This window comes from Petaurus breviceps, unplaced genomic scaffold (assembly GCF_028583685.1).
Source record: "Petaurus breviceps papuanus isolate PSGF00001 unplaced genomic scaffold, PetGlider_PUasm1.0 90919, whole genome shotgun sequence".
NCBI lineage: Eukaryota > Metazoa > Chordata > Mammalia > Diprotodontia > Petauridae > Petaurus > Petaurus breviceps.
In genome coordinates, this window is record NW_027187378.1 from 10,318,332 (window position 1) to 10,331,118 (window position 12,787).

The 12,787-nt window shown below is 40.6% G+C and overlaps 1 long non-coding RNA gene across 1 annotated transcript in view; it reads right to left on the reverse strand.

The window, feature by feature from the left end:
• Positions 1-201: 201 nt before the first annotated feature.
• LOC138151766 (uncharacterized) overlaps positions 202-12,787 on the reverse strand; it is a 57,360-nt gene continuing 44,774 nt past the window's right edge. The window contains exon 3 of the long non-coding RNA XR_011165910.1: positions 202-1,759. This is a non-coding gene — a long non-coding RNA (uncharacterized lncRNA). The remainder of the gene's footprint in view (positions 1,760-12,787) is intronic.

Here is a 12,787-nt window from a genome sequence, read left to right on the forward strand (position 1 = left end):
AGACACTTAACTATGTGACCCTGGGCAAGTTACTTGACTCTGTTTGCCTCAGTTCCTCATCTATAAAATGAGCTGGAGAAGGAATTGGTGAACTGCCCCCCATATCTTTGACAAGAAAACCCTAAACAAGGTCACAAAGAGTCAGATACAACTGAAAAAAGACTGAACAAAAATATATTTATATTTTTATAACATGTACATATATATGGGTGTGTATACATATATGCATGTATATACAATATATATAATTTTATACACACACACATTATATATAATCTCCTCCCCAACTGGATTTTAAGCTCCTAGAGAATAAGTTGCTTTTGTATCACCTCTCAGGGTCCATCACTATGTTATACATTTATAATCCACTCAGCAAATACTCAGAGTTTAGGTAAGTAGAAGTAAATGAGAAATGGTGAAAAGCAATGGATTGCATGAGCAAAGAAATGCAGAAAGAGGGAAATGAGCATTGGGACATTTTCATCAGATGAATCTGATATTGATCTGTCTAATGAATGGCTTCAAGGCAGGAAAACCACTTCATAGGATATATTGTTAATACAGGCAGGAACTCTTAAAGGCAATGACCACCGGAATGAAAAGGAAATGGCCATTGAGTAAGAAGAGTCACCAGCATATGGGGATTGCTTGGATGTGGAGACTATGGGAGATGAAGGAAACAAGGATGGGTTCAGAGTGAAGAGCTGAAGTGTGGGGAGAATGGTGGAACTTCAATCAGAATAAGGAAGTCAGAAAGGGAAGCCAGTTATATGGGGGAGGTGGTGACTTTGGTTTTTAGCAACATTCGCTGCTATGAAATGCAGACAGTGTGCCGAGTTCTGTAACATAAAAACAAGTAGACAAATCTCTCCCTCTGCTTTAGAAATTCCAATCCAAATGAGACAGAGACATTGAAGCAAGGGGTGGAAAGATGAGAGTAAGAAGTTGGATGCTTGTCTGTCATGTTCTCAGAGTGTTAGGAGAACATCCAATGAAAACATAAAAAACTAGGGCTGGTCTGAGGGAGGTGGGGTCTGAAAATGGGTCACGCGGGTGTGTCTGATGCTCCCATCGTCTGAAAATGTTGGCCTGGAGGTCCATGTGTGTTCTGAATTTGCAACAGCTTTCCTAAATGTCTCCAAGTGAGGAAGCAACAAAACTTTTGTTGACACTTATGTTTCTGAAACTTGGAAAATTATTCCGCCTCCAGTGACTTCTTTGGGGGCCAAAAATATGTGCCCAGCTGTGCTTCCTCGGAAACCTCCGGCTGGCTGCTCCACTCACATTGTTCTAACTGCCCTCCTCATTCTCCAGGGGCAGCTGTAGTGGAGAAGGCCTCTCAAAGGAGGAAATAAGAAATTGGCAAGGGCCAGGAGGCCAGGGAGATTTTTGCTTCAGTTTTTTATTTATTTATTTTCCCCAGATATAGAACTTTTCTTAACTCAGAGTTTGAGGGAAGAAGGAGAGTTTTGATAAAGGGATTAAATTGTTCAACGACTTTTGGGCCAGCTTTGAGGAGTCAAATGATTTCCAATGCTTTTCTGGACAAGCGGAAAACCAGGACGATTCGCAACAGAAAATTTGTCCACATTCACCAGCTGTCTGCTCCATTTTCTTCTCCAACTTCCCCCAGAAATACAGGTTGTGCCTTTCCAGGGTATTTGAATCAAGATCATTTCTTTTAAGCCTTTACTTATCTTCCTCTCCTGCACCCCTCCCTACCTTCATGGATCCTTCAAAGTCTTGGACTTCCTCCAGGCTGTCAGAAGAACAAGGGGATGGGGGACAGCATGTTTATGAATTATTAACAAGGAAGTCATGATCATATCCATAATTTTAGATAATCAAAGAGATAGCTGTGGTATAATGAAAATTATGCAAACCCTGGTGTCAGAGGGCCTGATTTGAATCCCATTTTTGCTATTTTCTTTCTACCTATATGATATGGAGCAAGTCTGAATCAGATTCATTTGTAAAAATGAAGGAGTTGAGTTTTATCTATTAGGACCATTCTAGTCTGAAATCCAATGATTCTGAAATGTTTGTTGGGACCAGATAAGTCTCTCATTTCCCATCCCTGTGTCTTTGCACAAGGGCTTGCCTATGAAATGCACTGCCTCCTCACCTTTATCTCATAGTATAGACAGACAGACAGATAGATAGATGATAGATAGATAGATAGATAGATAGATAGATAGATAGATAGATAGATAGATAGATAGATGGATGGATGGATAGATAGATAAAAAGAATAGAATAGAATAGGTAGAATCCCTAACTTTTCTCAAAGTACAGCTCAAGGTGGGGAAAGAAAGGGGGGGTAGAGCCAAGATGACTGAGTACAGGCAGTAATCCAACTGAACTCTCCCAAAATACTCCTTCAAACAACTTTAAAATAATTCCTCAAATCAAATTTTGGAGAGACAGAGGCAACAAAAGGCTAGAGTGAGACATTTTTCCAGCCTAAGACAACTTAGTAAGGAAGCAAGAGAAGTTTGTGACACCTAAGTAGGGACTTGACTAAGCACAGTAACAGTTGTGGCAGACCTTGGAGGCAGCTACAATAGCAGCAGCAGCTTTGGGAGGTCTCAGTCCAGAAACAGTCTGACAGAAGGGATCAGATAACTGGTCAGAATGAGATCGCATGGTATCCTTTGCTGGCACTGGAGAAAGAAACAATTCAGATATCATGGAGCCATAGTCAAGAACCCACAAGATTTAGCAGCTTCCACATTAAAGGAGTAGAGGGCTTGGAATATGACATTCCAGAAAGCAAAGGAGCTAGGATTATAACCAACAATAACCTGCCCAGCAAAACTGAATATAGGAAAAGGATATTTCATGAAACAGAAGATTTTCAAGCATTCCTGATGAAAAGACCAGAGCTGAATGGAAATTTTGACATTCAAATGCAAGACTCAAGAGAAGCATTAAAAGGTAAGCATAAAAGAGAAATCATAGGGACTCAATAAAGTTAAACTGCTTATATTCCTACATAGGAAGATGATACATGTAACTCCCAAGAACTTCATCATTATTAGGGCAGTAAGAAGGATTCCACATAGACAGAGGGCATTAGTATAAGTTAATTATGTTGAAATGATCTAAAAAAAATGAAGGAATGAGAAAGAGGGATGATCTGGGAGAAGGTGGAATGGGGAAGGGAGAGATAGAATGGGAAAAATTTTCTCATGTAAAATTTGCACAAAGGAGCTTTTATTGTGGAGAGGGAAGTGGAGGTGGGGTGGCAGTGCAATGTTTGAACTTCACCCTCATAGGAATTGGTTCAAAGGGAGTATAGAAATCTATCTTACTGACTATGGAAATAGGAGGGGAACGTGATAAAGAGAGATGGGAGGGAGGGCAGGTTAAGGGAGGAAATGATTAGAAGCAAAACAGACTTTTAAAGAGGGACAGGATAAAAAGAGAGTGAGAAGGAAAAACAGAGGAAAATAGGATGGAGGGAAATACACTGTTAGTAATGATAACTATGAATGTGAATGGGATGAGCTCACCCATAAAATGGAAGCAGATAGTAGAATGGATTAAAAAGCAGAAGTCAACCATATCCTTTAATATTCATATCCTTTGACTATCAATTGGATGATTCTTATTTTCATAAATTTGACTCATTTCCCTATGTGTTTGGGAAATTAGGCCTTTATCAAAGAAACTTCTGCAAAAACGTTTTATATTATTTCATTTTCTGTGGTACTTTTAAGCTTCCCCTGATTCCTCTTTTAATTAGGTTTATTTTTGCTTTTGCTTTGTCTGAGATCATTATTGCTACCCCTGCCTTTTTTTTTTATTTCAACTGAACCATAATAGATTCTGTTTCAGTCCTTTGTTTTAATTCTATGTGTGTCTTTCTTTCTTTCTTTTTTTTTAATTAATTGGGGTTAAGTAACTTGCTCAAGGTTACACGGCCAGCTATTTTATGTGTGTCTTTCTGTTTCAAGTGTGTCTCTTCATATGGCAATATTGTTGAATTTTGGTTTCTAATCCATTCTACTATCTGCTTCCATTTTATGGGTGAGCTCATCCCATTCATATTCACAGTTATGATTACTAACTCTATATTTCCCTCCATCCTATTTCCCTATATTTCTTTCTTTCTCTCTTTTTATAAAGTCTGAGTACAAATCAAAGTATAATTTTTTTCTCCTTTCTTGTGATATAACTGCTGTGGAAATATATTTCCATGATTTCACATGTATAATTGATATATTCCTTAACTTCTCAGTGGGTGGGGGAGGGGTGGGAGGAAAGAATTTGGAACTCAAAATTTAAAAAGAAAAGAACATTAATAAATAAATAAAAGAGGAGTCAAAGTATAGCTCAAGCATCACTTGCTCCAAGAGTCCTTTCCTGGTCTCCTCCACTTCTTAGCACTCTCCACTTCTTGAAATTATTCTATTTTTCTTTTTCTATCTCTCTGTTTATTTGCTTGTGTATATATTTTATCTCCCATGTTTTCCCGGAGGACAGTGAATAGCTCTGGCTTTTTTGCCCTTGCATCCCCAGAATCTAGCTTAGAGTAAGATTTCATTCATCTAGGGAGCTCCCTTGTGAGGAAATTCCCTCTACCCATAACAAGAGATAACATTTATACAGCACTTTAAAGTTTACAAAGTTCTTCATATATTCTCATTTGATCTTTATAACAACCCCATGAGGTTGTTACTACTGGGAACATACTATTATTATTCCCAATTTATAGATGAAGAAACTAATGCTGAGAAGTTAAGTGACTTGCCCAAGGTCATGTAGCTAGTAAAGTATTATATACAGAAGGATTTGAACTCAAGTCTTCCTGACCTCAGGTCCAGAACTCTATTATGCCACCTAGCTCACCTCACATGATCAATGCAGGTGGCACAGTGGATAAAAAGTCAGGCTTGGAGTCAGGAAGCCTGAGTTCAAAACTGGCTCCAGACATTTCCTAGTTGTGTGACCCTGGGCAAGTCACTTAACCTCTGTTAGTCTGTTTCCTCGTCTATAAAATGGGGATAAATAACAGCACCTATCTCCCAGGGCTGCTGCGACATCAAATGAGATAATTGTGAAGTGCTTAGTATCTGACCCATAGTAGCACTACATAAATATTAGCTATGGTTATTATTGCAATTCAGTCTTAGAAACATGCTTGGAGAACTGATAGGTTAAGAGAATTGCCCAGGGTCACACAGCCTGTGTCAGAAGTGAGACTTGAGTTCAGGTCTTTCTAATCCCACAGCCGGCTCTCTAGATACTATCCCATGCTGCTTCTAACCCTGAACACAGTAAGTGCTTGATAAATGTCTGTTGAATTGGATCCCAGTCTGACAAGAATACCAAGTCCTGCCTAGGGGGGGTGTGAGTGGGAAAGAGGGTTAAGAGAGGCCTGAGTCTTTCTGTTAGGACAGAAATCACTTCTTTCCCTTGGCTCTTCTTCTAATCAGTTCTGCTGCCACCCACCAAGCCACTTAATTATAGAACAGTCCCAAAGTCTGAGGGACAAGCTTCCGGAGATGCGATGCTAGGGGGATAATGAGTCCACAATCACCCAGAAGAGGGAACAAAGGCAGGGGTACCGCTCAGGCGACGTCGGAAGATAAAGAGCAAAGGGTGGGAAAAAAAAAAGAATCGTCGTGGGGGAGGGGTTAGGCATAGAATATCAGAGCTGCCAGAGGAGAGAAGCTGGGAGCCGAGATTTTGAAGATCCATCTGACTTTGTTGAAGAGGGTTAAGTAAGGTAAGCGACTAGGGGGGAGGAGGGCCAGTGAGAAATGAAGGGAAAGCTGAGAGTTGGTGTGGGCTGTCTCATTTAGAGAGTCTGCTCTGCGGGGCTTTCACAGACAGAGGTGGTTATTTGGGCTGCAGATTCTGCCTGTAAGACAAATGAGGAAAAACCAAATAGGAACGCAACATCTGGGAAACATTCCTTACAGCACAGCTGGAAATCAAATCAGCCAGAGGAGAGCCAACGGGAAGGGGGAAGGGAGGAGGGGCAGGGGAAGCGATAGATTCCAGAACAATCAGATTCAACACATATTTGTTCAATGCCTACTATGTGCCAGGAACATAAGACAAAAAAAGAAATAGTCTGTCCTCATGAGGGGCTTACATTCTACCCACTGGGAGGAAGCCACTTGTTATGAGGAGATTTCAGAGAGGTGATTTGGCCAGTAACCAGAGGGATCATGAAAGGCTTCCTGCAGGAGGTAGCATTTGAACGGAGCCAGGAAGGAGGAGATTCCAAGAGGCAGAGGAATGCATTCCAGGCCTGGGGATCCATAGTACAAAGACACAGAAATGGGAAAAGGGATTTTGAATCAGGGAAGGAGCTAGTAGATCAGTTTGAGTGTGAAAAGGGGTCATAAGACCGTTGTTCCACTAATTCTTAACAAAAGTACTCATATTTGTATACCATTTTCAGGTTTACAAAGTACTTTCCTCACAAAACCCTGTTAAGTAAGTAGGCAAAGGATTATGGTGCTCATTTTATAACCTGTGTTACCTTGGGCAAATCACTTAATCTATGAGACCTCAATTTCTTTCTTTGTCCTGACTTCTGAGGTCCCTTCCAGTTCTAAATTTCATGATCCTATTCTGCCTTAAGGCACCTTTTAGGGGCCAAAAATATGTGTCCCGTGGTGCATTTTTGGAACTTTGGACAGTTCAACACTTACATTGTCTTAGCAACACTGCATTCTTTTTTTTTTTTGAGGGGGAAGGCAGGGAAATTGGGGTTAAGTGACTCACCCAAGGTCACATGGCTAGTAAATGTTAAGTATCTGAGGCCACATTTGAACTCAGGTCCTCCTGATTCCAGGGCCAGTGCTCTATTCACTGCACTACCTAGTGGCCCCAACAAAACTGCTTTCCTAAGAATGGTCGGTCACATTAGAGAAAGACTGTCCAGATTTCCCAATGAAAGATACAAGGTACAATTGATCATCACTTGCCTTCCATTATATTGCTGTGCCCCCTACCAGTCAGTCACTGCCTAGTCTATGGTCTTGTGCTAAACCCATCCTAACCACCCTTGTCCCCTCTATTTTCACTTGAGGCAAACAGGTTAAGTGACTTGCCCAAAGTCACATAGCTAATTAGGATCTGAGGCTGGATTCAAACTCTCATATTCTTATTTCCAAGCCCAGCTGTGTTACCTAGCTGCCTCTCATCCTTTTTGATCTCTGTGGGGCACACACAACCCCCTTTTTTTTAGATATTCTCTCCTTCCTTGACTTCTATTGTCATGGATCTTTTTCTACCTCCAAGACCAGTTCTTCTCTGTATCTTTTGCTGACTCATTCTTCTCTTCCTGCCACAACTCTATGAGGGATAGAGAACATATGACAGAATCAGAATCCAAAAAGATCTCAACAAGGGTATGTAACATTGGACTGAATCACATAAGATATGATTTAATGAGGGTAAGTGTAAATTCTTATGCTTGGGCTCATAAAGCCAACTTTTCAAATACAAGATGTCAGAAATATGGCTAGATAGCAGATCACAAGGAAAAGATCTGGGGGGTTTAGTGGACTTCAAGCCATATAAGTTGAACATAAGCCAACAATGTGATACAGTGGACAAAAATGCAAATATAACCTTAAACTGCCTGAAAAGAGGTATAGTATCCAAGAGTAAAGAATTAGCAGATTCTCTGCCCTGGTCAGACCATATCTGAAAGAGTGTGTTCAGTTCTGAACATCATATTTTAGAAAAGGCATTAATAAATCGGGGGAAGAGAATGGTCAAGATGGTGAGAATCCTCTCCAGCCAGCCAAATGAGGACTAGAAGGAGAAAAAACTTAGCAAAGAGGAGACATAATAGCTATCTTCAAATATTTCAAGGGTTGTTGTGTGGAAGGGAGATTATACTTGGTCTTCGGGCCTCAGAGAACAGAATTAGGAATGTGAGTGGAAGACATATAAAAGCAGTTTTGGACAACATGAAAAAAATTTCTAACAATTTTTGTCATTTTTCAGTTGTGTACAACTTTTTGTGATGCCATTAGGAGTTTTCTTGGCAAAGATACTGGAGTTATTTGCCTTGTCCTTCTCCAGCTCATTTTACAGATGAGGAAACTAAGGCAAACTGGGTTAAGAGGCCCAGGGTTACACAGCTAGTAAGTATCTGAGGCCAGAATTGAACTCAGGAAGACTCATCTTTCTGACTCCAGGCCCAGTGCTCTATGCATTGTGCCACCTCACTGCCCCAACAATTAGAACCATCCAAGGTAGAATAGGCAGCATCAAGAAGCAATACTAACAATAATATAAAAATATAATAGCCAGCATTTATATAGTGCTTTAAGGCTTGCAAAGTACTTTACAAACATTTCATTTTTTCCTCAGAAAATCCCTGAGAGGTTGATGCTATATTATTAGCCCTAGTTTACAGATGAAGAACTAAGAGAATTTAAGTGACTTGCCCATGGTCACATAGCTAGTAAGTGTGTGAGGATAGATTTGAATTCAGGTCTTTCTGACTCCAGGCCCAACATTCTACCCACAATGCCACCTAACTGCCAATGAGGAGAAGGTACATTCCTCCTCATTATTGGGCTTTGGACAGGAGATGACAGGATCCTAGCTCAAGAGCTGAGGACCTCAGGATCTCCCTCATCCAACTCACTCATTTTATAGTTGAGGAAACTGAGGCCCAGAGAAATTTAGTGACTTGGTAATAAACATCAGAGGTGGGTTTAAAGGACCTCTGACTCTAAATTCACCTCCCTTTCCATGGCAGTTAATTCTTATTCAGGTATAAGTTGGATGGGATGGACTCTTAGTTTCCATCTAACTGAGATTCTGTCCAAAAATGCAAAGGACTGGGGGGCAGAGCCAAGATGACAGAATAGAAACAGGACTTCTGCATGGCTCCCACTTCCACCTCCTCCAATTCATGTAAAAAATGACTCTAAACAAACTTTGGAGCTACAGAACCCACAAAATGACAGAGAGAAGCTAACTTCTCACTGAAGACATTCCGGCAGGCCGGGAGGAAGGGGCCAGCCAGCACAGCTCTCTGGGAGAAGAGCCCCACCACGAGTGAGCCTGAGGTTTTAGCCTCAGGGTGGCCACAACCAGCCCTAGCTGGAGGGACTTCAGATCACCAGCAGCTGTGGCGGTTTGCAGAATTATCAACCCATAGATGCTAAGGACAAAGTGAGAGGTCAGTGCAGTGTGGACTTTGGGAACAGGGAGTCCAGGAATCTGGTCTGGCCTTTGGCCCCTGGAGGGAGAAGCTGCTGAAGTATGGCGGCCATGCAGCCATGACCGCATGGCTGCTTCAGAGCTCCTGGCCTGCAGGTGGTAGGGAGCACCAAGCAACCATTCTGAGGGGTAATCCCTCTTGCTTTAACCTGCTTGGATCAGGATCACTGTCTAGGGTGGAGGTCTTGGGATGCATGACCAGTTTGCCAGAGCATGTGGAAGCTTCAGAGAGGGCAGCCAACTAATAGCTCCAGCAGCTGAGAAAACCCCAGTGATTGCGACAAAGCTCCCCTCTCTAGTAGCAGAGTTCTACTGTGGCAAAAAGCTCAAAAGTTAAGTAATCTAGTGGCAACATGAGCAAGCAAAGAAAGCAAAGCAAGCACAGCAATCTAACTTTACACTCCTTTTTGGGGACAAAAAGGATCAAAGCATGGAACAGGAGGAAGTTAGTGAAGTCAGAACTCCTGCACCAGAAGCTTCCAAGAAAAATATGAGCTAGTTACGGGCCATAGAGGAGCTTAAGAAGGATTTTGAAAACCAAATAAAAGAAGTGGAGGAAAAATTGTGAAGAGAAATGAGAATTATGCAAGAAAATCATGAAATGAGGGTCAACAACCTGACTGAAGAAAATAACACCTTAAAAAATAGACTAACTCAACTGGTAAAAGAGGCTCAAAAAGCCAAAGAGGAGAAAAATGCCTTAAAAAGACAAATTTGTCAGATGGAAAAAGAATCTCAAAAGCTCACTGAAGAGAATCATTCCTTCAGAATTAGATTGGAGCAAATGGAAGCTAGTGACTTTATGAGAAATCAAGATACCATTAAACAAATCCAAACAAATGAAAACATAGAAGGCAATGTGAAATATTTCATTGGAAAAACCACTGACCTAGAAAATAGATCCAGGAAAGATAATTTAAAATTTTTTGAACTACCTGAAAGCCATGATCAAAAAAAAAAAAAACCCTAGAAATCATCCTTCAAGAAATTCTTAAGGAAAATTGCCCTGATGTTTTAGAACCAGAGGGCAAAATAGAGATTGAAAGGATCTACTGATCACCTCTCGAAAAAGATCCCAGAAAGAAAACTCCTAGGAATATTATAGCCAGGTTCTGGAGTTCCCAGATCAAGGAGAAAATATTGCAAGCAGCCATGAAGAAACAATTAAATATTGTGGAAACACAATCAGAATAACACAGGATCTAGCAACTTCTACACTGAGGGATCAAAGGGCTTAGAATATGATATTCGGGAGGTCAAAGGAGCTGGAATTAAAACCAAGAATCACCTACCCAGCAAAACTGAGTATCATGTTTCAGGGGAAAATATGGTCATTCATTGGAATAGAGGACTTTCAAGCATTCTTGATGAAAAAAACAGAGTTGAATAGAAAATTTGACATTCAGATACAAGAAGCAAGAGAAGCATGAGAAGGTAAACAGAAAAGAAATCATAAGGAACTTATCAAAGTTGAACTATTTACATACCTACATGGAAAAATGATCATTGTAACTTATGAAACTTTTCTCAGTATGAGAATAGTTGAAGGGAATAGAAATATATATGTCTGTATAGGAGGGTGTATGGGCATATGAATACATATGTGAGTATGTGTATATATGTGTACGGGTGTACATAGACAGAGGGCACAGGACCAATTTAATAGGAATGGATGATACTTAAAAATGAATATTTTTAAATATTCAAAATAAATGAAATTAAGAGGTAAGAGAGCAATATAAAGAGAGGAGATGGGGAGAGACAGAATGGGGTAAATTATCTCATATAGAAGAGGAAAGGGAAAACTGTTACAATGGAGGGGAAGAACGGGAAGACAAAAGGGAATGAGTCAACCTTATTCTCATTGAATTTGGCTTAGGGAGGGAATGACATACACACTAAATAGGGTATCACCCTACAGAAGAGTAGAGGGGAAGGGGATGAAAGGGGGATTATGTAAGGGAGGGCAGGCTGGGGGGGAGGGAAGTTGGAAGCACACATTTTTTAAAAGGGACAGGATCAAAGTAGAGAATAGAATAGGTGGGGGGGATAGGATGGAGGGAAATATAGTCAGTCTTTTACAATATATCCACTATGGAAATATTTTGCATAGCTACACATGTACAAGCTATATTGAATTGCTTATCTGCCTAGTAAGGGTGGGTGATGAGGGAGGAAGGGAAAGAATCTGGAATTCAAAGTTTTAAAATTAAATGTTTAAAATATGTATGTATGTATGTATGTATTATTTTACATGTAACTGGGAACTAAGACATACAGGCACTGGGGCATAGTGATCCACCGTGCCATACTGGAAAGATGGAGGGGGTATGGGGGAAGATATGGGAGAGAGCAGATTGGAGGAGGGGATATTCAGTGGGATCATTGTTTTGGGGTGGTGGGTAGGGGAAAAATGGGGAGAAAATTTATAACTCGAAATCTTGTGGAAATGAATTATGCTAACAAAAAATAAACATAAAATTTAATTTAAAATGCAAGGGGTTACCCCCCAAAATAATGGGTTCCTTCTTAGAAGTCTTTTTGCAAAAAGGCTTTTTGTCATTGCAGGCACAGGGGACCGTACACAGCAGCTGAGAACAGCAGGACGGGGTCAGGAAATAGCGAGTGATGCAGCTTGTCGAGAGATGAGTACATGAAGGGGAATTCATCATCAATTCATCAACAAGCATTTATCAAGTGCCTGTTATAAGCCAACTCCTGTGTTGGGCTCTGAGGATACAAAAATAAAAAAACAAAAACTAGAAAGTATGCCTACCCTCAAGGTATTGTGGGAGGTAAGACCCACATATATAGGTATGTATACAAGGTGATTTGTCCCAAACTAAACACATTCTCTTCTTCCCCAGCCACTCCTCTCTTCCAAATTTCCCCACTTCTGTCAAAGGCACCACTATCCTTCTGGGAATATACTGGATTCCTCCCTCTTCCTCATTCCACATTTCCAACCAATTGCCAAATCATGCTACTTTGACCTTTACACGGAGCCTCTCTTCAATCATGCCCCTTAGCTCTATTCACACAACTACCAATTTAGTTAATGCCATCATTACTTCTCACCTATTATTGCAACAGCTTCCTAGTTGGTCTCCCCATCTCAAGTTTCTCATCACTCCTATTCATCATCCATACTACTGCCCAAGTAATTTCCCTTAAACACAAATTGGGCCACAAATCACTTCATCAACACCAGTGGTTCCCTGTTGCCTCTAGAATCAAATATTAACTCTCTTGTTTGGCTTTTAAAGCCCTGAGCAACACAACCCCACCTGTCATTCCATCCTCACTGGATGCCACTGGTGTTCTATGATCCAGCCAAATTAGCCTTCTCTCTGTTTTTCACATATAACATTTCATTTTCTATCTCTGTACCTTTGCATTGCCTATTCCATGTGCTTAGAATGTACTTCCTCCTGACTTCCAACTTAGATTGGTTAATTAATTGAGGGGTTCATGGAAAATGACTGAAAAACAACTAAAGTATTAGTCAGACCAGTGAGACAACTTCAGTGGTTCTGGTGAAAAGTAACAGCTAATATAGAGGCGGGTTGAACATAAAGGG